At 40.0% G+C, this 25,634-nt stretch overlaps 1 protein-coding gene and 1 non-coding gene across 3 annotated transcripts in view; one reads left to right on the top strand and one right to left on the bottom strand.

Moving 5' to 3' along the window:
* KLHL13 (kelch like family member 13) overlaps positions 1-25,634 on the bottom strand; it is a 353,054-nt gene that overhangs the window by 241,323 nt on the left and 86,097 nt on the right. The window lies entirely within an intron of this gene.
* TRNAS-GCU (transfer RNA serine (anticodon GCU)) lies at positions 25,353-25,425 on the top strand. Its single transcript has one exon. It is a non-coding gene; the product is annotated as a tRNA-Ser (tRNA).

Below are 25,634 nucleotides of genomic sequence, written 5' to 3'. Positions count from 1 at the left end.
TAAGGGAGAAACAACACCATAGAGTGGAGGGTGATTCAGAGCATATCCAGCCTCCTGAAGAATACTGCCCCAACTTTGCAAGCTATTGGCACCTACGTGATGTGGTAATTGTGTTTTCAAAAGGCCACTCCACTATTCTATCAACCCAGCTGCCTTTAGATGATGGGGAATAGGTTAAGAACAAAGATTTCCATGAACATGCACCAATTTCCACATTTCATCGGCTGTGAAATGGACTCCTTGATGAGAAGCAATTCTGTGTGGAATGCTATGACAGTGGATAAGGTGTTCCATAAGTACACAGATGGTAGTTTTGGTGGAAACATTAAGTGCAGGCAAGGCAAACCCATATCCGAAGGATATGTCTATTACAGTTAGAACAAATCACTACACCATCTGTGATGGAAGTGGTCCAATGTAATCCTGTCACCAGGTAGCAGGCTGATCACCTCAGGGAATGGGCCATAACAGGAACTGAGTGTTGGTCTCTTCTGCTGGCAGACTGGGCAATCAGCAGTGGCCATAACAAGGTAAGCCTTGTTGAGTTGAAGTCCATATTGCTGAGACCATACATAACCTCCATGACCATTACCATGACCAATTTGTTCATGAGCCCAATGGCCAATGACAGGAGTGGCTGGTGAAAGAAGTTGACTGGCATCAACAGAATGTGCCATCTTATCGACCTGACTTCCTCTGTTGAAGTCACCCTCCTGGGGCATACAGATGGAAAACAAATATCATCATGCTTTTTGCCCACTCAGAAAGGTCTGTCCATATACCTCTTCCCCAGACTTCTGTCACCAATCTTCCAACGATGCTCTTTCCAAGTCCCTGACCATTAGGCAAACCATTAGCAATAGCCCAGTCAGTATAAAAATGCACCTCTGGCAAGTTCTCCTTCCAAGCAAAATGAACAACAGGTACATTGCTTGACATTCCACCCACTGGGAGGATTTCCCCTCACACTCTCTGTGCTGGTTTGAATCTGTGGTGTACCGCAGAAAAGCCATGTCCTTTAATCCTCATTCAATATTGCTGGCTAGGAACATTTTGATGATTCCCATGGAGATGTGACCCACCCAACTGTGGGTGGTAACTTTTGATTAGAAGGTTTCCATAGAGGTGTGTCTCCACCCACTGAAGGTGGAGTTGCTTACCGGAATCCTTTAAAAGAGGAAACAGTTTAGAGAGAGTCCCTTTTTTGTAGAGCCACGAGAAAGCCAGTAGATGCCACCACATTTGCCATGTGCCCTTCCAGCTGAGAGAGAAACTCTGAACTTCATCGGCCTTCTTGAACCAAGGTATCTTGGCTCTGGATGCCTTAAATTGGATATTTCTATAGACTTGTTTTAATTGGGATATTTTCTCGGACTTAGAACTGTAAACTAGCAACTTATTAAATTCCCTTTTTTAAAATCCATTCCATTTCTGGCATATTACATTCTGGTAACTAGCAAACTAGAACAGATTTTGGTACCAGAGGTGTGGGGTGCTGCTGTGGTTTGTAAATACCAAACATGTTGGAGCAGCTTTTTAAATGGAAAAGGGGAAGATTGTGGAGGAGTTATGAGGAGCTTGACAGAGAAGGCCTAGAATGCTTTGAAGAGACTGTTGGTAGAAATATGGACTCTAAAGATACTGTTGATAGGGCCTTAAGACAGAAATGAGGCGTGTGTTATTGCAGACTGGAAGGACGGTGATCTGTGTCTTACAATAGCAGAAAATCTGGCAAAAATGACTAGTGGCTTTGGCTGGAAGGCAGATTTTAAAAACCATGAACTTGGATATTTAGCAGAAGAGTTCTCCAAATTAAATGTGGAAAGCACAGCCTGTTGAAATGCAACAGGAAAGAGATAAGCTGAGAACTGAACTCTTGGGTAAAAAGAAACCAGAAATTGAAGTTCTAGAAAATTCTGGGCCTCCAGAAAGGGAAACCCCAGAGAAAAGTGCCCCATATGAGGATTTAACCAAATGTGGAACCAGCCAGCCATTTCAGAGTAAGCCAGGATTGGACATGGAGCTATCCAGGAAGATCTGTGGAAACTCCTTATGTCTGATGGGCATGATCCAAGGCTACTGCACAGAAAGCCAACAAGAGTGTTGCAGGATCTGTATAAAGAGAACCACTGCCAGTGGGGACTGAGAAGGTCAGAGAAGGGACACAAACTGGAGGAAAAATAACTTCAGCGGCAAAGCCATGGAAGCTGGCATCTTAAGTCAAGAAGCCTTGGACCAAGACAGCAGACCTACTAAAGCATGTAGAGAGGGTGAGTTTGCCCCAAAGGCAAAGGATAGGCCTTCCACCTCGTTTCAGTGAAAGAGTCAGCCTGCCTCAGGCCTTGGAGAGGGTGAAGCACATTCTTTGGGGTTTGGGGAGAGCCAGGCTGTCACCACATGGAGGGGTTAAGCGTGTGCCCCAAAGATGGTAGAGAGCCCAGGTGCAGCCCTGATGCTTGGAAAGGGTGGAGCCAAGAAAAAGGTGGTCTCCCCAGTGTCCCCCAAGGTTGCATTCAGAAAGAGGCAAGCCACTGTGTAGGCCCTTGGAAAGGGTGGGACTGCTGCTTTCTAAAGCCCCGAAGATAAATGACTTTCAGACCTTGAAATCTAATGGACTTTGCCCTGCAGGTTTTCAGAGCCAGTTGGGCCTTTAGTCTACCTATAGGTCTTGAAGAAAAAAAGGGTGGTGGGTCACGGGAAGAATTAGGAGTTATATGTTGGAATGCTCACCCTAGTGTTTGGATAGAACAGGGCCCATGCATAACACTTTGGAAAGGATGGGACTGCAGCTCCCTCTAGCTCCAAGGATAGATGTTTTTCTGTTCATGGCTCTCAGTCTTTGAAATCTAACAGAGTTTTCCCTGAAGGTTTTCAAAACAGTTAAGGTCAAGTGTCCCCTGTTTTCCTTCCAATTTTTTCCTATGGCACTGGGAACATTTATTCTATGACTGTCACTCTTTTGTATAATGCAGCAGATAACTTCTTCTAAGTTTCACAGGTCAATAGTCAGAGGAGAATTTTTCTTAGGACAAACCACACCTGTAGTGATTTTGATGAAATTTTGTACTGATTTGGATTTAGTATTGTATTTGTATTGTTACTGAAATGGTTTAAGGCTTTTTGTGATATTGTGAGCTGTAGTACTTAGGTTCAGGTGTTACCTTGGTGAGTTGATTGTGCCCAGGTTTTCTGTTACTGTGGACTTAAATCATCAACAATTGAATTTCATCTATGGCTGATTACATTTACAACTGGCTAAGGGGAGTGCCTTCCACAATGAGTGAGGTTTAAAAAGAGGACTCAGTAGAGCGCTCAGAGCACCTCAGAGCCATACAACTGGAGATTCAGAAAGGAATCACCCCCAGAGAAGCTGTTTGAACCCGGAAGCCCAGAGGGAAGGCCAGTAAACATTGCTGTGTATCTTCCCGGGTGACAGAGAAAGCCAGAGGAAAGCCAGCTGCCTTTCCTCCAAAAAAACTATAAACTGTAAGTACATAAATCCGTTTTATAAAAGCCAATCCATATCTGATGTACTGCATTCTGGCAGCATTAGCAAACTAAAACAGATTTTGGTACTAGAGGATTGTGGTGCGTTTGCAAATACAAAACATACTGGAACAGCTTTTTAAATGTATAAGAAGAGGATTATGGAAGGATTGTGAGAAGCTTGACAGAGAAAGCCTAGATTGCTTTGAGGAGACTCCTTGGTAGAAATGTGAACTCTAAAGATACTTCCCTTGAAGTCTTAGAGGAATGTGATGTTGTAAATTGAAAGGAGGGTAACCCCCACTTTGAAGAGGCAGAAAGTTTGGCAAAATTGATTTCTGGTGCAGTATGGAAGGGACAATTTGAATGTGGCAAACAGAGGAAATTTCCAAGCTATATTTGGAGGATGCAGCCTGGTTTCTCCTTGCAGCTTATAGTAAAATATGACCAAAAAAAAAGGACAGACTGAGGACTGAACTTCTGGGTGCAATGAAACAAAAAATCATTATTCTGGAAAACTGTGGGTTTCCAGAAAGTGAGACCCTAGAGAGTAGTGCCCCATATAAGGAATTAGCCAATCATGAACCAGACAGCCATTAAAAGACAAGCCAGGATTGGACATGGAGTTATCCGGAAAGGATTGATGGAAAACCCTATTGTCTAATGGCTTTGATCCCTGTATGCTGCAAGCCAAAACAACAAATATTTTGCTAGACCTGTATAAATGGAACCACTGCCAGTCTGGACTAAAAGGGTCAGATCGAAGGAAGAATAGCCTCAGAGGCAGAACCATTTAAGCTACGGTCTGCGCCAAGAAGCCTAGGCCCATGAGAATGGATCCACCCTGCATGTGGAGGGGGTACGTGTGCTCGTGATTCCTGGCTAGGGAAGAAATGGTACCATAGAGTAGACACTGATTCAGAACATTCACAACCTCCTGGAGAACACTTCCCTAACCTTGAAAGGTATTGCCACCTAGTTGGGGTTTATTGGGTTTTCAAAAGGCAATTCCACTGTTCTATGAACCCAGCTGCCTCTGCATGATGGGAACATAGTACTATGAGAGAATTCCATGAGGATGTGCCCATTCCCGCACATTTGCTGTGAAGTGGGTTCCCTGATCAGAAACAATGCTGTGTGGAATACAATGTTAGAGTAAGGCATTCTGTAAGTTCACAGATGATAGTTTTTGTGGAAGCACTACGTGCAGGGAAGGCAACCCAAATCCAGAGTATATGTCTATTCCAGTTAGAACAAATCGTTGCCCCTTAAGGAAGTGGTCCAATGTATTCAACTTCCCACCAGGTGGCAAGTTGATCACCTCAGGGAATGGTATCATATCTGGAACTGAGTGTGGGTCTCTGTTGCTGGCAGATTGGGCACTTAGCATTGGCCTTAGCCAGGTTGGCCTTGGTGAGTGGAAGTCCATGTTGCTGAGCCCACACATAACCTCCATCACTACCACTATGCCCACTTTGTGCATAAGCCCATTGGGCAATGGGAGGAAAGCCTGAGGAAAGTATATGACTTGTACCTACTGAACGGGTTATCTTATCCACTTGATTATTAAAACTTTCTTCTACTTAAGTCATCCTCTGGTGAGCATTCACCGGGACAAAATATCTTCATGTTATTCAGAAAGATCTATCCACATACCTCTTCCCCAAACCTCTTTGTCATCAATTTTTCAATCTGCTCTTTCCAAACATGTGACCATCCAGCAAAACCATACCTACAGCCCATGAGTCAGTATGCAAATGTACCTCTAGCCAGTTCTCTTCCAAGCAAAATGAACAACAGGTACACCCTCAATGAGTGGAGTCACATCTCCATCTAATCAAAGGGCCACACCCACAACTGGGCATGTCAAGTCTGTGGATATAATTTAATCAAAAGTTTCCTCCCTACAATACTGAATGAGGAGTAAAAGAAACAGCTTCTACCACCAGATTGGATCAGGATTAAACATGGCTTTTCTGGGGTATATACTTTCAAACTATCACATTCCACCCTCTAGAACCCAAAAAAGACATGTTTTTTTTCCCATATACCAAATGCATTCACTCCATCACAACATCACAAAAGCCATAAAACATTTCAATAACAATACAAAGTTAAAACCCAGTATAAAATCTCATCAAATTCAGCTACAGGCATGGTCTGTTCTAAGGCAAAAACTCTCCTCTGGCTCTGGACCTGTAAAAGTCAGAACATATATCTGCTGCCAATATATAGAGGAGGGCCAGTCATACGATATATATTCCCATTTCCAGAGGGAGAAATTGGAAGGAATACAGGTTACTGGACACGAACAGTTTCAAAAACGTGCAGGGCAAACTCCATTAGATTTCAAAGTCTGAGAGTCATTAATTCTCGGGGCTTTAGAATATAGCAGTCCCACCCTTTCCAAGAGCCTATGCAGTGGCCTTGCTCTCTCTCCAAATGCTGGGGTGCATGCAACATTGGGGCTCATTGGGGGGACCACCTTTTTCTTGGATCAACCATCTCCATAAAATCAGGGCAGCATTGGGGATCTCTGCCATCTCTGGGGCACACGCTTAAGCCCTCCAGAACAAAGGGGTGGCAGTCAGACTCTCCCCAATCCCTGGTTTATGTGCTCCAATCGCTCCGAGGACTGACGTGGCACAACTCTTCTTGAGCAACGAATCAGAAGGCCCACCCTCTGCTTCCAGGGCAAAATCACCCTTTCCACATATATGGGTTGATCTGCTCTCTTGGTCTGAGATTTTCTAGCTCCAGACATTAGCTTTCAGGGTTTTGCCTCTGAATTTATACTTCTTCCAATTTTCCCCCTTCTGTCCCTTTTAGTCCAGACTGGCAGTGATTCAATGTATACAGATCCCACAACAATTTTTTTGATTTTCTATGCAGTATGCTGGGATCATGTCCATCGAAAAAAAAAAGGACTTTACACAAATCCTTTCTGGATAATTCCATCTCAAATCCTCACTTGTCCTGTAATAGCTGACTACTTCCATTTTTGGATAAATCCTCACATGGGGCACATTCTACAGCGTCTCCATTTCTGGAAACCCACAATTTTCCAGAACATCAATTTCTGTTTTCTTTAAACCCATGAGTTCAGTTCTCAACTTATCTCTTTCTCTCGCATTTTACGATAAGCTTCAAGGAACAGCCAGACTGCATTTTCCACATTTAGTTTCGGAATTTCTTCTGCTAAATATCCAAGTTCATCACTCTCAAATTCTGCCTTCTATCTACAAATAATGCCTTCCTTTCAGTTTTCAATGCCACGTTCATCTTTTCTGTCTAAAGCCTTATTAAAAGCATCCTTAGAATCCACATTTCTAACAACAGTCTCTTCAAAGCAATTCAGGTCTTCTCTATCAAAATCCTCACAACTCATCCTGAATCTTCCCCTTATTCATTTAAAAAGCTGTTCCAACATGTTTGGTATTTGCAAACTGCAGCAGCTCCACACTTCTCTGGTACCAAAATCTTTATTACTTTGCAAGTTGCTAGAATGCGATATACCAGAACTGGAATGGCTTTTAAAAAGGGGAATTTAAAAGCTATAAGTGTACAGTTCTAATTCCATAAAAAATGTCCACACTATGGCATCCAGGGAAGGATACCATAATTCAAGAAAGGCTGATGGTTCAGGAACATGTTTGTTAGCTGGGAAGGCACGTGGCTGGGATCTGCTTGATCCTTGGCTCTACTGCTTTCAGCCTCTGTCATATGGGGGTTCCTCATTCTCCAGGGCTGGCTTTCATCTCTTGGCTTCCCATGGTTCTCTCCAGGTTCTGGCTTGCTTAACATATCATGGCAATGTCTACTGGGCCACAAACATCTCCAAACATCTGTGTCTCTGTTCTCCAAGTGTTAGCATCTGTGTGGACTCTCACTCTGTTGGCTCTGAGCATTCTGCAAAATGTTTCCTCTTTTAAAGGACTCCAGTGAACTAATCAAGACCCACCCTGAATGGGTGGAGTCACATCTCCATCCAACCAAAAGGCCACACCCACAATTGGGCATGTCACATGGCTGTGGAGATAATGCAATCAAAAGTTTCCACCTTGGGGTGCAAGAGTAGTTCAGTGATAGAATTCTCACCTGCCATGTGGGAGACCCAAGTTCAATTCCTGGCCCACACACTTCCAAAAATAAAAAATTCAACAAATGGTGCTACAATAACAGGATAGTTACATGAAAAAAGAATGAAATGTAACCCCCACATACAGTATAAAAAAAAAATGTTTCCACCTACAATACTGAATCAGAATGAAAAGAAATGGCTGCTCCCACAAGACTGGATCAGGATTAAAACATGGCTTTTCTGGGGTACATAACACTTTCAAACTGGCACATCCTTCTTCAACATTATACCAGGGAAGTTCTGGCATTTCAACCTCAAGTATATCAGCCACCTTTTGTTCCACGTTTTAGCCAACGACTTAAAAGAAACTGTTAATGCCCTTTCTAACCCCTTGAGCTACAACACTGAATGTAGAATCTCTACTTATTGGGCTCATGCGCTGGTTTGAAACTGTTTTGTACCCCAGAAAAACGTGTACTTTAACCCTGATTCATTATTGCTGGGTGAGATCTTTTGATTAGATGGTTTCCAAGGAGATGTGTCTCCACCCATTCAGGAGTTGCTTTCTGGAACCCTCTGAAGAAGGAACCATTTTGGAAAAGTTTTAGAGCCCACACAGCCAGAGACCTTTGGAGATTAAAGAAAATGCCCCTGGGAAAGCTGATGAAGACGCAGGGAGAGAAAGTTAGCAGACATCACCATTTGCCTTCCCTGCTGACAGAGGTGTCCAGAGGCCAAAGACCCCAGTAGATGCCAGCCACTTACCTTCGCAGCTGATAGAGGTATTCCAGACGGCATGGGCCTTTCTAGAGTGAAGGTAACCTCTTGTTAGTGCCTTAATTTGGACATTTTCATGGCCTTAGAACTGTAAACTTGCAACTTAAATTCTCCTTTCTAAAGCTGTTTCATTTCTGGTATATTGCATTCTGGCAGCTTTAACAAACTAAAACAATGCATATTGATAAATTCAGCTTGAACCAATTTTATAATCCTTCTATCATTATCCCATATCCTTAATATCTATTCCCACACATATTCCCCTGATTTCTGTCTATAGAAAATGGAAAATTCATGCAGTTCTTTTGGAGTATAGTATACTGCCTCATGGGTCACACTGTACCTCACCTTTCGGGGCCTGTTGAGACTTTAGTCTAGTTACAGGTCTTGAAGAAAAGAGGCATGGTGGGGGTGGGTCATGAAAAGAATTACAAGTGTCTTTCAAGCCAATTACCTCAGGGCATTCTGATGCAGTTTCATCTGGTGATAGAGGATTAATGGCTCTAAGCAGAGTAGTGCTCCAGGCAGGAAAGTAACCACTTCCCAATGGGAGGTGGCTATTGGCTTAGCAAGCACTGAAGTTCTATCTCTTTAGGTAGAGATTGGATGGCTGACTCCTCAGGGCAGACCAGAGGCCAGGAAGCTGTTTCCTCAAGGCAGGCTGGAGGTCAGAAAATTCTTTCCTCAGGGCAGGCTTGATGTTGGGTAGCTCTTTCCTCAAGGCAAGCTGGAGGTCAGGAAGCTATCTCCTCAGGGCATGCTGCAGGTGGGACAGCTGTTTTCTTAGGACAGACCATTACAGGTCTATCTAGCAAAGACTCAGCAGAATCCAAGGTTTCTATGTCCCCACTAATAATATGGTGTCCATATTATCAACCCATATGTCCCATGCCAAGTTTCAGGAGACCATTCTTTTCCACTCAAAGCCCTTAGTTTAACAGCAGACACCCTGTAAGGCTGAAAATTTAGTTTACATTGTAAATCTGCTACTCACATTTTGAGACTCTGGGTTTGGTTTTTAGAGATCTCAAATCTGCAACCACAGGAAATGAGATTTTATTTCAGGGAACACAGAAACTTTTACATCTTCATGTGGCATTTAAGTTGTAAATTTGAAGCCTTCAGCTTATCTCTTTCCTTTATAACTGTATCCAGCGTATCTAAGAACAAACAGCCAATATCATTACACCTCTTAATTCTACAAAATGCCATGGAGGTGTCAAAAACACTCTCAAATTAGTGCCCTGCCTTGTATAAGTATACAATTAGCAGAATCAAATGGTGATATTTTGCATATCTCCATTGTCAACTCACTTCATCAACTGTCAGTGCCATGTTGATTATTGGAAAGAGTCACTAATGTCTTTGAATCTAATCAAAGTAGAAAACTAATTGTAAAAACACATTTTTAACATTCTGTTTCTCAAGAACCACTTCCAGTACCAAGCTGCATTAGTCAGAGTTCTCTAGGGAAACAGCACCAACAGGAGATTTCTGTAAATATGAGATTTATAAGAGTGTCTCACAAAAGTGTGGGGGTTCAAGAGTCCAAATTCCATAGGGCAGGCTGTGAGGCTGGTGGCTCCAATGAAGGGTCAGGATGAACTCCACAGAAGAGGCTCACTGACTGAAGAAACACTGAAAGTTCTCTCTACTTCAAAGTTCTCTTCTTCTCCCTTAAAAGTCTACAACTATATAATGACACAGCTTTCGCAGTGTGCCTGTGTAATTGTGAAAACCTTGAGTTTGATGCTTCTTTTATCTACCTGATGGACAGATGAGTAAAACATATGGATTAAAAATAAATAAATAATAGGGGGAACAATTGTTAAAATAAATTTAGTAGATTGAAATGCTAGTGCTCAATGAAAGGGAGGGTAAGGGGCATGGTATGTATGAATTTTTTTCTGTTTTCTTTTTATTTCTTTTTCTGAATTGATGCAAATGTTCTAAGAAATGATCATGATAAATATAAACTATGTGATAAAAAAGAATGTTCACATTGTATGTTGATTGGTTTTATTAATACAAATTTTTTAAAAGTCTACAACTGATTGGATCAAATCCATCTAATTGGATTCTCTCATTTTTACATGACACATCTTTAGTTTATCATAGATGTAATCAGTCACAGATACAATCAACTGACTGATGATTTAACAAACCAGCCTTCTGGATTATCAACCAGACATGAAATATCCTTGCAATAATGATTAGGCCACTTTTTGCCTGATCAGACAACTGGGTACCATGACCTGACCAAGTTGACACCTGAACCCAAACATCACACTTTGTATTTGTATTCTTACTGGAATGATTTAAGGCTTTTGTGATATTGTGATGAAATGAATGTATTTTGTATATGGAAAGATATAGTACATCATATTCAGGACAGATGAGCACTGTTAGGAAAAATGTTTGTTATTGTCTTTTATTTAGAGATTAAATATGGTTTAAGGCAATGTGTATAGTTGCCAGATTGACAAAGCGTGGACTCTGCAGTAGTTAGGTTCAAGTGTCAACTTGGCCAGATATGGAGCCCAGTTGTTCTGTTGCTTTGGATTTAAATCATCAGTGTGTGAATTTCATTTATGGCTAATTACATCTACAGTTGACTAAAGGGAGTCCCTTCCACAATTAGTGAGGCTTAAAAGAACAGTCAGAAGAGAGGTGCTCAGAGCAACTCAGATCTGACATTTGGAGATGGAGAAGGGAATTGCCCCCAAGAAAGCCATTTGAACCCAAAAGCCAGGAGGGTAAGCCAGCAGATGTCACTGTGTGCCTTCCCATGTGACAGACAAAGCTAGGGGAAAGCCAGCTGCCCTTAATCTAAAGAACTGTAAATTGTAACTAAATAAATCCCTTTTATAAAAGCCAGTCCATTTCTGTTGTATTGCATTCTGGCAACATTAGCAAACCAAAAACATGATGGAATGAAAGTATTTTGTATACGGAAAGAAAATGTATTTTGGGGATCCAGAAGGTGAAATGTGTTGGTTTGAAACTGTTATGTACCCCCAGAACAGCCATATTATTTTAATCCGGTCTGTGGGTGCAGCCCTATTTTTGGGGGCAGGACCCTTTGATTAGTTTGTTTCCATGGAGATGTGACCTACCAATTGTGGACAGGATGTTTTGATTAGGTTCTTTCCATGGAGATGTGACCCACTCAGTTGCGGGTGGGACCTTCTGATTAGATGGAAATGCGACCTTGCCCATTCAAAATGTGTCTTAATCTGCTTACTGGAGACCTTTAACCGGGAGACATCTTGGACAGAGTAGACAGATGCTTGGAGAGCTGACACTGAGAGCACAGAGATGAAACCAAGTGACAGATTTGGCGATGTAGAGGAGGAGCACCCCAGGAGACACCAGAAGGTGAGAGAGCCATTTGATACTAGAAGCCAGGAGAGAAGGGCCAGCCAACATCATTAAACCTCTCTGTGCCTTCCCATGTGCCTCCTCATGTGTGATACTTAGATTCAGGTGTTAACCTGAACCCGGCCAGGTGTTGATGCCCCTTGTTCTGTTTCTGTGGACTTAAATCATCACAGCATGTGAAATTTATCTATGGCCGATTACATCTGCAGTTGGCTAAGGAGAGTGCCTCCTACAATGAATGACATTTAATTTAATCAGCAGATGTCACTGGATGCCCTCCCTTTGACAGAGAAATTCAGATGAAAGCTAACTACCTTTCCTCTGAAGAACTATAAATTTATAACTAAATAAATCTCCTTATTAACAGCCGAACCATCTCTGGTATGTTGCATTCTAGCAGCTTTAGCAAACTAAAACACCATGTGACAGAGAAACCCAGTACACAATTGGTTTTTCTTAAGTGGAGGTACTGTCCTGTTGATGTCTTGAATTGGACATTTTCACAGCCTAAGAATTGTAAATTGTAATTGCTATTGTAAAAACCAATCCATTTTTGGTTTATTGCATTTCAGCAGCTTTAGCAAACGGAAACAGATTATAAGGGTTTCTCTGTTCCTCACTGTACTTAGACCAGGGATCCACACTTTGAGTATGGGCTGGTTCCATAGAGACACTGGGAGGAATGCGGGAGGGGGCAGCAAGGGTGTCAGGAAATCCTACATTTTTAAGTTACCTTATTCTTGATTCAGCACGCACCCCGTTGCTGCAATCCTTTAGCTGTTTTCTGGAGCTTTGAGAAAGATGTTTCTGCCAGTTCTTGCTGATTGTTCAAAACTCTGGTGGGGACATGGATCCCTAGAGCCTCTCACTCCACCATCCTGATCAGGATGTGGTACTGTAGTCTTAAATTAGGAATTGTAATTATCAATATGAACTCAACACATATTTTATCTTTTAAAAAATTTGTAGCTCCATACTCAGACAAGGCCTTCGAATAATGACCAACCTAGGAGCAATAATACTCCTAGCACCCCATATGGCAATATCTAAATATCATTTCTAAAAAAAAGGAACAAGGACTACTTTTTTAAAAGGCTTGGGCTGGTTTGAAGGCATTATGTGCTCCAGAAAAGCCATGTCCTCTAATCCTCATTCAATATTATTGGGTGGGATCTTTTTGATTGTTTCCATGGAGATGTGACCCACCCAATTGTGGGTCGTAACTTTTGATTAGATGGTTTCCATGGAGATGTATCTCCACCCATTCAAAATAGGGTACTTACTGGAGCCCTTTAAGAGGAACCCATTTTGGAAAAACTCAGAGCCAACAGAGCCCACACAGCCAGAGACCTTTGAAAATGCAGAAGGCGAACACCCTGGAGAAGCTGCTGAAGAAGCCTGGAGATAAAGCTAGCAGATATCACCATGTGCATTTCCAGCTGAGAGAGAAACCCTGAACATCATCAGCTTTTCTTGAGTGAAGTTAACCTCTTCTTGGTGCCTTAATTTGGACATTTTCATGGCCTTAGAACTGCAAACTTGCAGCTTAATAAATTCCCTTTTTAAAAGCCATTCCATTTCTGGTATATTGCATTCCAGCAGCTTACGAACTAAAATAAGGCTGATTATGGATGTGGGCAGAAAATGTACAAGATAGGCCTGGAATGTAGTAAATGTACAAGAGGCTGGAATATCTTGGCATACCAGAAAATAAGGAAGCCATCAAAGACCTCAGGTCAAGCTAAAAGGACAATGAAGCTAACACTGGCCAAATATGGGATAATTTGAGCAGCAATAAGGATAATAATTGCAATGGAATTAAACACACTAAATGTGTTTAACACATGACTTCATAATGATGTTTAAAATCAATGGCCACATTTGGAGGATGCTAAAGAACCAGCTCATTTTATTGGAAACTGGTAAATAAAGGGAACGTACAAGCAGTTATCCTGCCCTTTTTATTTGATTTCTACTTCAGGATAAATGTACCATAAAAGATGCAAGTTACAGGTGCTTGGGAAACAGTGAGGAGTATCAAAATCAGGTTAGAAGAATTATACAGCACTAATCATAGTTTGGAAGATGAAGAGGAAAGTACAGAGAGTGGAAGCAAGGAGAACATTTTAAAGACTGTTTTAATAATCTAAAAAGAGAGTTAGGTAGAGGCCTGGAAACAAAATAATGGCAACAGATTTGGAAATGAGGGAACAAATTTAATTGACCAACTAGATGGATGACAGGAGTTAAAAATATCAGTAAAGTTTTTGTATCTTGGGTAATTAATGGATGGTGGTGCCCTTAACCAAATCAATGAAAGGCAATAATACTCCCACCAAAATCCTACAAATTTCAAAATTAGCCTTAGAAAAAATGCATAATGGCAAATTAGGGTAAAAGCAAACATAGGAAAAGAAATAGGTACTGGTATTGCTGTTATTCCAAGAATCTTTACATTTTTCATAATATCCATTATTCTCACCCCTAGTATATACAAGTACTTTTAAAATATTGATTTTACTGGGTTTATTTCTATCCCTTTTTCAAATAAGCAAACCATGTGCACTGTTTCTAAGTCAATAGACTTGGGTTCTATTATTTGCTCAACCAATTTCTAGCTGTCTGACTCTGGGCCAGTTACCTTTCCAAGCCTCAGTAGTCTCATCTCTAAAACAGATCCTCTTACATCAGTGCTGCCCATTCATTCACCTAATAAATGACAGCAGCAACAATAACAATAAAATATTGAGAACTTAACATAAATCAAATGAGATCATGCAAGGATGCTTTGAAAACTATAAAGTAGGAGAATTAAATGAGATAACTTAAAAATGCTCTGTACAGTTTAAAGTATTATAGGAGCTAGTACTATTATTTCTTCAATCTATAATTATCAACAGCTGCTAGATGTCCGGCATGGTGTGAGATTAACCACACATTAGTGGGCATTTGATAAGCACCAACCACTTGCCAACCATTATCCTAGGCAACTAATGTGTACACTTTTACTAATTATCATTATCCTTAAAGACAGGCATAATTATCTGAAATTCATTATTGAGTAGTTCCTTGAGATTCACAGACTTTAAGTAACTTGTTCAGTGTCAAAAGAGTCAGAAATGATGAAGCCAGGAATTTAACCCAGGACTGTCTGATTATAAAGCCTCTCCATTATATTACATTACCTCGTTAACCCTTTACATTCTGACTTTTGCCCACTATTTCTCATACTGTTATCAATAATGGCATCTTAAAGTCAACTACCTGTTAGCAGCCTTGATCTCTTCCAAACATGATACTACTGAGTAATATCTCCACACACCTCTACCCCACTTTCATTTCTGTTTTATACAACCCTACTCAAGTTCTTCTCTTCTAATTCTCTTGCTCTTAAATCCTTTAATTCTCTTGCTTAAAACATCCACCTTTCTATTATACCCTCTGTCCTTTCATTCTATGGCTGTTCTCTCAGAGTTCCTAAATACTGCTTCAATTGTTCTCTACTCTTAAATCCATTTCTAGTGTCCTGATCTTTCAAAACAGTTTCAATCCTTTACATTCCTAATGAGGTATTATCTCCTTTGGGTCAATAACTATTACTTGGTTACTCACTTGCAAGATGCCTAATGAATTCTGATCACGAAAATACAACCCAAAATATCTGTTGAATTTTCTTCCCTTTTTAAACAGGATAATTTAACATTTCCTTCAGTAAAGCAGAAAAAATTTTACTTTCCAATAGTATCCAACTACAAAAAGTCACTGAAACATTCTACTAGAAAATTACCTGAATGTCTGAATATTGTCAATCAATCCTTTAGAAAAATTAAATGAAAATTTACATTTTGACAATATAATGTCTAGATTGGACTGACACTAGTAATTTCAGCCATTTAAACCACAGAAAAGAAACAAGTAAATAAGAGGCCTCACAGACAAAGCAGATGTCACAAAGCTCAAGCACAGATGCACATTCATATTACTCACATGCCCCTTTGTCCTTCACATACAATTCAAACAAGCTTAGAATACTGTTTTTTTAAAGTACAACAATCAGAAGTGGGCAGGGAGGAAGATATAAGAAGATACGATGACAATGGTAAGATATGACATCTGACAGCAAAACTAGAAAGTGGAAAGTTATTAAAAGCAGTCCAACTAGAAATGTAAGAAAACACAACAACCTGGGATCATAAAGTGCAGAAGCAAACAATCCTACAATTCTCAACAGATCCTGTGAGCATCTCTAAAATACTCTACAGTAATCGCTGTCAAGATGTCCATGAGTAATCAAGAAAAATACTCCATCAAAGTATTTAAAATGAAAAACGCATTGGTGTTAAAGGGGATGAAATAAATTCCTAGAATGGTTCATTTCCAAAAGATTAAAAAAAAAACAAACAAGAATTTAATTGTTAATAGAAGAATTTTCACTCTTTATCACATATTATTTTCACTAAAATAAAGCAAATTCTCTAAAGCTGTATCAACTACCTTAACCGTGCTATCATCAAGGTAAATCTTATTATGTATAAGGGAGTAGGAAATAAACATAATATGTATTGTAAGAGATTTGGGCACTTATAGCAAGAAAACTTCACTATACATCACTATAGAAATACATTTAATAATGAAACTATGCATTGCAAAGATAGTTTATTTCTGGACACTCATTACCAGAAGTAGAGAAAACAGTGTGCACATTAGGTTTTAACTTCTTTTCCAAGCTTCAGGACAGACATACACATACTGCACTCTGCCTCCAAGTAAAGTGTGCTTCAGGCTCTTGGTCCTTCAAGAAGAACTCCTAACTACCTTTAGACAATCTCACCACACCCTGCATATCCCAGATGATAACCCTCCATTTTCAAAAACAAGGCATTATAGTATAATGGTTAGCAGCATGAACTATGCAGATGGTCAGCCTGGGTTTAAATTCTAGCCCCACCACTGAACTGAGTGACCTCGAGCACTTAACCCCCTGTACCTCAATTTCCTCATCTGTAACATGGAGACAATAAAAGTATTTAGCACTTAGAATCACTCAAAAATGTTAGTGATATATAATTTATGATGTAACTACAATGAACAAGGTACTGTGCTGGGTATCAGGGATTAAAAAATGAATAAGAACAGTTACTACCTTCAAAGAACTCCAACTCATGGGGAAAACAAAGTAGAACATGATAAATATTATGAATAAAGGTACACATGCTATGATGCTATGGAACGCAGAGTAGATTCTCAAATTAGATTCCCAAAGGACACCTCTTTTGTCTTAAATTTAGAAGTTAGACAACAAAACAATGGCTGCAAGATTTCCTGAGGCACAATTAGGTTAATCTTGGTGATCATGTATGACTGAATGTGAAATAATGTATTAAAATTCTTTGTATATAGTAAAGCATTATATGCACATTACTGAATATAAAGGTGTTGAAAAAGCCCAAATGCCCCAGAATCTCTCCTAATCTACGAACTGGGCAGCTTAAAATTCCCACAATAAAGAACCAAACGCAAAATATAGTTAAAAGTGGCAGTAGATGAAAAGAGAACTAATATTTATAGGCCTTCTATGTGCCAGACGCATTTTATTAGTTATTTCACCCAATCCTTACAACAACACAGTGAGGAAGGTATAATTACCCTCATTTTACAGATAAGGAAACAGGCTTCTCATGGTTAATTAATGTGTCCAAAGTCACAACTACTGGGTGGATGAGTCAGGATTCTAACTGAAAACCTGAGTTGCAACCACTAAATTGCGCTGCTTTGCTAGTATACCAGTGTGAATGTAATACACATTAAGGGTCACCAGTCAATCACAATGTGATAAAGATTCTTATTCCCAAGGAACACTGAGAAGGATCTTAAGTGTTTTAAAATAATAAACGGAATTTGTAGAGGTTGTTTTGAGAAATGCAGGTATGTACTTATAATAAGATAGAGCCAAAGAATCAGTTGAGCACCAACCCCGAGAAAGCATTTTGGAAATATGTTAGGGTCTTTTTACTACTCATAATTATTGGAAGAAACTCCCAGCATTTGCTTGTTAGAGGCCAGGATCATGCACAACAAAGAATTGCCCGATATGTAAGAAGAGAGGAATGTCCTGCCAGATTAAACCCAGTACAAATAAACATCAGGAGCAATCTCTCATATATACTGACACTGGGAAGCTTTTACAAGAAGTTAAGAGAATGAGAGGGAGGGGTAAGTGGTTTGAAAGGATTATGTGCCCTAGAAAAGCCATGTTTTAATCCTGATCCATCTCGTGGAGGCAGCCATTTCTTTTAATTCCTATTCAGTATTGCAGGTTGGAAACTTGATTAAATTATACCGCGGAGATGTGACGCACCCAATTGTGGGTATTAATTTTTGATTAGAGGGAGATGTGACTCCAAGTAGGTCTTGATTAGTTTACTGAAATCCCTTCAGAAGGAACTATTTTGGAAAACGCTACAAAGCCACCAGAAGCACCAGAGCCCATGCAGCCAGAAACCTTTGGAAATGAAGAAGGAAAATGCCCCTGGGGAGTTTCATGAAACAAGAAGCCTGGAGAGGAAGCTAGCAGACATCACCATGTTCACCATGTGCCTTTCCAGTTGAGAGAGAAACCCTGAACTTCACTGGCCTTTTTTGAGTGAAGGTAACCTCTTATTGGTGCCTTCATTTGAACATTTTTATAGACTTGTTTTAATTGGGACATTTTCAAGGCCTTAGAACTGTAAACTTGCAACCTCATAAATCGCCCCTTTTAAAAACCATTCCATTCCTGGTATATCACATTCTGGCAGCTAGCAAACTACAACAGTAAGTATGTATGAGTTTTTCCTTTTTTCTTTTTATTTCTTTTTCTGGAGTGATACAAATGCTCTAAAAAATGGTCATGGTGGGGACTTCCTGGAAGATGGCGGCTTAGTAAGACGCGCGGATCTTAGTTTCTTCTCCAGGACACCTACTAGGGGAGTAGAAACGATACAGAAAGCGCCCAAAGCCACAACAGAGATAAAAAAAGACAGCGTACCCCATCCCGGAACGGCTGGCTGGCTGAGAGAAGCAGCTCGGGTGAGATCGCCGAGGCGCGCGGGCCTTACCGGGCGGGGCGGGAAGCGGCCGGAGTTACTCCCTTCCCCCTTCCCGGGCCGGCTGGGAGAATTGGAGAGGCGGTCCCCTGAAACCAAGGCGACTGGCGCCCACACCACGCGCAGCCCCCGGACCAAGTGAGAGAATTGGATCGGAAATCCCCAGCCCGCAGAGAACGGTGACGGGTGGGGGAGGCCCCTTCCAAACCCGTGACTCCCGGGGAACGTGCACTCTCTCGGGCGGGCTGCTGCTGCTGGCGCCCTCCCGCCACGCTTGTTGCCCAGGGCCGACTAGGAAATTCGGACGGGCTCTTTCCCTGGCTGCGGCGACCAGCAACCCTCCCTGCGTTCGGACCGAGGGCCGGCTCAAGCCGCTTCGGCTAGCGAACCCCCAGGAGGCGAGAGTGTTCCAAAGTTTAAGGTCCCACAGCACCTTTTACTGGTGGGACCCGCAGACAAACGTGTGCCACGAGCGCCACCTACTGGGCAGGATGAGAAAAACAGAACCCAGAGATTTCACAGAAAAATATTACAACCTTGCTGGGTCCAACACCAAGAGAAATCTGAATAAATGCCCAGAAGCCAGCAGCAGAAGATAACTGTCCACGCTCAAAAGATTGAGAATATGGCTCAGTCAAAGGAACAAACCAATAGCTCAAATGAGACACAAGAGCTGAGACAACTAATGCTGAATATACGAACAGAAATGGAAAACCTCTTCAAAAATGAAATCGATAAATTGAGGGAGGACATGAAGAGGACATGGGCTGAACATAAAGAAGAAATAGAAAAACTGAAAAAACAAATCGCAGAAATTATGGAAGTGAAGGATAAAGTAGCAAACATAGAAAAAATAATGGATAGCTACAATGATAGATTTAAAGAGACAGAAGATAGAATTAGTGATTTGGAGGATGGAACATCTGAATTCCAAAAAGAAACAGAAACTATCGGGAAAAGAATGGAAAAATTTGAACAGGGTATCAGGGAACTCAAGGACAATATGAACCGCACAAATATACGTGTTGTGGGTGTCCCAGAAGGAGAAGAGAAGGGAAAAGGAGGAGAAAAACTAATGGAAGAAATTTTCACTGAAAATTTCCCAACTCTTATGAAAGACCTAAAATTACAGATCCAAGAAGTGCAGCGCACCCCAAAGAGATTAGACCCAAATAGGCGTTCTCCAAGACACTTACTAGTTAGAATGTCAGAGGTCAAAGAGAAAGAGAAGATCTTGAAAGCAGCAAGAGAAAAACAATCCATTACATACAAGGGAAACCCAATAAGACTTTGTGTAGATTTCTCAGCAGAAACCATGGAAGCTAGAAGACAGTGGGATGATATATTTAAAATACTAAAAGAGAAAAACTGCCAACCAAGACTCCTATATCCAGCAAAATTATCCTTCAAAAATGAGGGAGAAATTAAAACATTCTCAGACAAAAAGTCACTGAAAGAATTTGTGACCAAGAGACCAGCTCTGCAAGAAATACTAAAGGGAGCACTAGAGTCAGATACAAAAAGACAGAAGAGAGAGATATGGAAAAGAGTGTAGAAAGAAGGAAAATCAGATATGATATATATAATACAAAAGGCAAAATGTTAGAGGAAAATATTATCCAAACAGTAATAATACTAAATGTCAATGGACTGAATTCCCCAATCAAAAGACACAGATTGGCAGAATGGATTAAAAAACAGGATCCTTCTATATGCTGTCTACAGGAAACACATCTTAGACCCAAAGATAAACATAGGTTGAAAGTGAAAGGTTGGGAAAAGATATTTCATGCAAATAACAACCAGAAAAGAGCAGGAGTGGCTATACTAATATCCAACAAATTAGACTTCAAATGTAAAACAGTTAAAAGAGACAAAGAAGGACACTATATACTAATAAAAGGAACAATTAAACAAGAAGACATAACAATCATAAATATTTACGCACCGAATCAGAATGCCCCAAAATACGTGAGGAATATACTGCAAACACTGAAAAGGGAAATAGACGCATATACCATAATAGTTGGAGACTTCAACTCACCACTCTCATCAAGGGACAGAACATCTAGACAGAGGATCAACAAAGAAATAGAGAATCTGAATATTACTATAAATGAACTAGACTTAATAGACATTTATAGGACATTACATCCCACAACAGCAGGATACACCTTTTTCTCAAGTGCTCATGGATCATTCACAAAGATAGACCATATGCTGGGTCACAAAGCAAGTCTTAACAAATTTAAAAAGATTGAAATCTTACACAACACTTTCTCGGACCATAAAGGAATGATGTTGGAAATCAATAATAGGCAGAGTGCCAGAAAATTCACAAATACGTGGAGGCTCAACAACACACTCCTAAACAACGACTGGGTCAAAGAAGAAATTGCAAGAGAAATTAGCAAATACCTCGAGGCGAATGAAAATGAAAACACAACATATCAAAACTTACGGGACGCAGCAAAGGCAGTGCTAAGAGGGAAATTTATTGCTCTAAATGCCTATATCAGAAAAGAAGAAAAGGCAAAAATTCAGGAATTAACTATCCATTTGGAAGAACTGGAGAAAGAACAGCAAGCTAACCCCAAAGCAAGCAAAAGGAAAGAAATAACAAAGATTAGAGCACAAATAAATGAAATTGAAAACATGAAAACAATAGAGAAAATCAATAAGGCCAGAAGTTGGTTCTATGAGAAAATCAATAAGATTGATGGGCCCTTAGCAAGATTGACAAAAAGAAGAAGAGAGAGGATGCAAATAAATAAGATCAGAAATGGAAGAGGAGACATAACTACTGACCTCACAGAAATAAAGGAGGTAATAACAGGATACTATGAACAACTTTACGCTAATAAATACAACAATTTAGAGGAAATGGACGGGTTCCTGGAAAGACATGAACAACCAACTTTGACTCAAGAAGACATAGATGACCTCAACAAACCAATCACAAGTAAAGAAATTGAATTAGTCATTCAAAAGCTTCCTAAAAAGAAAAGTCCAGGACCAGATGGCTTCACATGTGAATTCTACCAAACGTTCCAGAAAGAATTAGTACCAATTCTCTTCAAACTCTTCAAAAAAATCGAAGTGGAGGGAAAACTACCTAATTCATTCTATGAAGCCAACATCACCCTCATACCAAAACCAGGCAAAGATATTACAAAAAAAGAAAACTACAGACCAATCTCTCTAATGAATACAGATGCAAAAATCCTCAATAAAATTCTAGCAAATCGTATCCAACAACACATTAAAAGAATTATACATCATGACCAAGTAGGATTCATCCCAGGTATGCAAGGATGGTTCAACATAAGAAAATCAATTAATGTAATACACCATATCAACAAATCAAAGCAGAAAAATCACATGATCATCTCAATTGATGCAGAGAAGGCATTCGACAAGATTCAACATCCTTTCCTGTTGAAAACACTTCAAAAGATAGGAATACAAGGGAACTTCCTTAAAATGATAGAGGGAATATATGAAAAACCCACAGCTAATATCATCCTCAATGGGGAAAAATTGAAAACTTTCCCCCTAAGATCAGGAACAAGACAAGGATGTCCACTATCACCACTATTATTCAACATTGTGTTGGAGGTTCTAGCCAGAGCAATTAGACAAGAAAAAGAAATACAAGGCATCAAAATTGGAAAGGAAGAAGTAAAACTATCACTGTTTGCAGACGATATGATACTATACGTCGAAAACCCGGAAAAATCCACAACAAAACTACTAGAGCTAATAAATGAGTACAGCAAAGTAGCAGGTTACAAGATCAACATTCAAAAATCTGTAGCATTTCTATACACTAGTAAGGAACAAGCTGAGGGGGAAATCAAGAAACGAATCCCATTTACAATTGCAACTAAAAGAATAAAATACCTAGGAATAAATTTAACTAAAGAGACAAAAAACCTATATAAAGAAAACTACAAAAAACCGCTAAAAGAAATCACAGAAGACCTAAATAGATGGAAGGGCATACCGTGTTCATGGATTGGAAGACTAAATATAGTTAAGATGTCAATCCTACCTAAATTGATTTACAGATTCAATGCAATACCAATCAAAATCCCAACAACTTATTTTTCAGAAATAGAAAAACCAATAAGCAAATTTATCTGGAAGGGCAGGGTGCCCCGAATTGCTAAAAACATCTTGAGGAAAAAAAACGAAGCTGGAGGTCTCGCGCTGCCTGACTTTAAGGCATATTATGACGCCACAGTGGTCAAAACAGCATGGTATTGGCATAAAGATAGATATATCGACCAATGGAATCGAATAGAGTGCTCAGATATAGACCCTCTCATCTATGGACATTTGATCTTTGATAAGGCAGTCAAGCCAACTCACCTGGGACAGAGCAGTCTCTTCAATAAATGGTGCCTAGAGAACTGGATATCCATATGCAAAAGAATGAAAGAAGACCCATCTCTCACACCCTATACAAAAGTTAACTCAAAATGGATCAAAGATCTAAACATTAGGTCTAAGACCATAAAACAGTTAGAGGAAAATGTTGGGAGATATCTTATGGATCTTACAACTGGAGGCGGTTTTATGGACCTTAAACCTAAAGCAAGAGCACTGAAGAAGGAAATAAATAAATGGGAACTCCTCAAAATTAAACACTTTTGTGCATCAAAGAACTTCATCAAGAAAGTAGAAAGACAGCCTTCACAATGGGAGACAATATTTGGAAATGATATAGCAGATAAAGGTCTAGTATCCAGAATTTATAAAGAGATTGTTCATCTCAACAACAAAAAGACAGCCAACCCAATTACAAAATGGGAAAAAGACTTGAACAGACACCTCTCAGAAGAGGAAATACGGATGGCCAAGAGGCACATGAAGAGATGCTCAATGTCCCTGGCCATTAGAGAAATGCAAATCAAAACCACAATGAGATATCATCTCACACCCACCAGAATGGCCATTATCAACAAAACAGAAAATCACAAGTGCTGGAGAGGATGCGGAGAAAGAGGCACACTTATCCACTGTTGGTGGGAATGTCAAAGGGTGCAACCACTGTGGAAGGCAGTTTGGCGGTTCCTCAAAAAGCTGGATATAGAATTGCCATACGACCCAGCAATACCATTGCTAGGTATCTACTCAAAGGACTTAAGGGCAAAGACACAAACGGACATTTGCACACCAATGTTTATAGCAGCATTATTTACAATTGCAAAGAGATGGAAACAGCCAAAATCTCCATCAACAGAAGAGTGGCTAAACAAACTGTGGTATATACATACGATGGAATATTATGCAGCTTTAAGACAAGATAAACTTATGAACCATGTAATAACATGGATGGACCTAGAGAATATTATGCTGAGTGAATCCAGCCAAAAACTAAAGGACAAATACTGTATGGTCCCACTGATGTGAACGGACATTCGAGAATAAACTTGAAATATGTCATTGGTAACAGAGTTCAGCAGGAGTTAGAAACAGGGTAAGACAATGGGTAATTGAAGCTGAAGGGATACAGACTGTGCAACAGGACTAGATACAAAAACTCAAAAATGGACAGCACAATAATACCTAATTGTAAAGTAATCATGTTAAAACACTGAATGAAGCTGCATCTGAGCTAAAAAAAAAAAAAAAAAAATGGTCATGGTGATGAGTTCACAACTATGTAACAATAATGTGAGCCACTGATTGTACACCATGTATACAATGTACGTGTGTGAAGATTTATCAATAAAACAAAAAAAGAAAAGTGCAATAATTTAGGGCAAAGACTTTATGAGCATAGAAATATGAATCAAATAAAGACATTTCAAAATTATTAAATAATGAACCTACTCCAAGCTCTATTTATTAGAACATTTTCAACTTCATATTAGTTGAAGAGGGTATTGGTGAAATATTGCAGTTACTGCAAAAGCAATGAAATCTCTGCAAAAAAATGTCAGAGAGGTATTAGAATCTCCTTTTAACATATTACAAACAAAAGGTTACTAAAAAGTTACTTTGAACATTTCAGATTAAAAATACTTCATTTACCATGTAACATGGCAATTTACTTCTAGGTATATACCCAAAACATTTGAAAGCAGGGATTCAAACAGGTATTTGCACACCAACGTCCATCTCAGCATTATTCACAATTGCCAAAGCATGGAAGCAACCCAAGTGTCCATTATCCGATTAATGGATAAATAAGATGTGATACACACACACACACACACACACACACACACACACACACACACACACACACACACACACACACACACACACAGTGGAATATTATTCAGCCATAAAAAGGAGTAAAGTTCTGTTATATGCCACAACATGGATGAACCTTGAAGACATCATGTTGAGTGAAATAACTCAGGCACAAAAGGACAAATTCTAGGGGGTGCAAAAGTAGTTCAGCCATAAAAAGGAGTAAAGTTCTGTTATGTGCCACAACATGGATGAACCTTGAAGACAACATGTTGAGTGAAGTAACCCAGGCACAAAAGGACAAATACTCAGCGGGGGGGGGGGGGGGGGGGGGGGCGCAAAGGTAGTTCAGTGGTAGAATTCTCACCTGCTATGTGAGAGACCTGGGTTCAATTCCCGGCCTGTGTATTTATCTACAACCCCCACCACCCCACCTAAAAATTTTCAACAAATGGTGCTGCAATAATGGGATAGTCACATGGAAAAAGAATGAGTATGACCCCCACCATACAGCATACAAAAAAAAGCAACAAATATTGTATGCTCTCACTGATATGAAATAATTAGAATAAGCAAGTTACCAGGGGCGACGGTAAGGGTAGACAATCAGAAGGTAA

This window comes from Tamandua tetradactyla, chromosome X, assembly GCF_023851605.1.
Source record: "Tamandua tetradactyla isolate mTamTet1 chromosome X, mTamTet1.pri, whole genome shotgun sequence".
Classification (NCBI taxonomy): domain Eukaryota; kingdom Metazoa; phylum Chordata; class Mammalia; order Pilosa; family Myrmecophagidae; genus Tamandua; species Tamandua tetradactyla.
The sequence above is the reverse complement of the archived record's forward strand: the minus strand, read 5'-3'. Positions and strand labels throughout refer to the sequence as shown.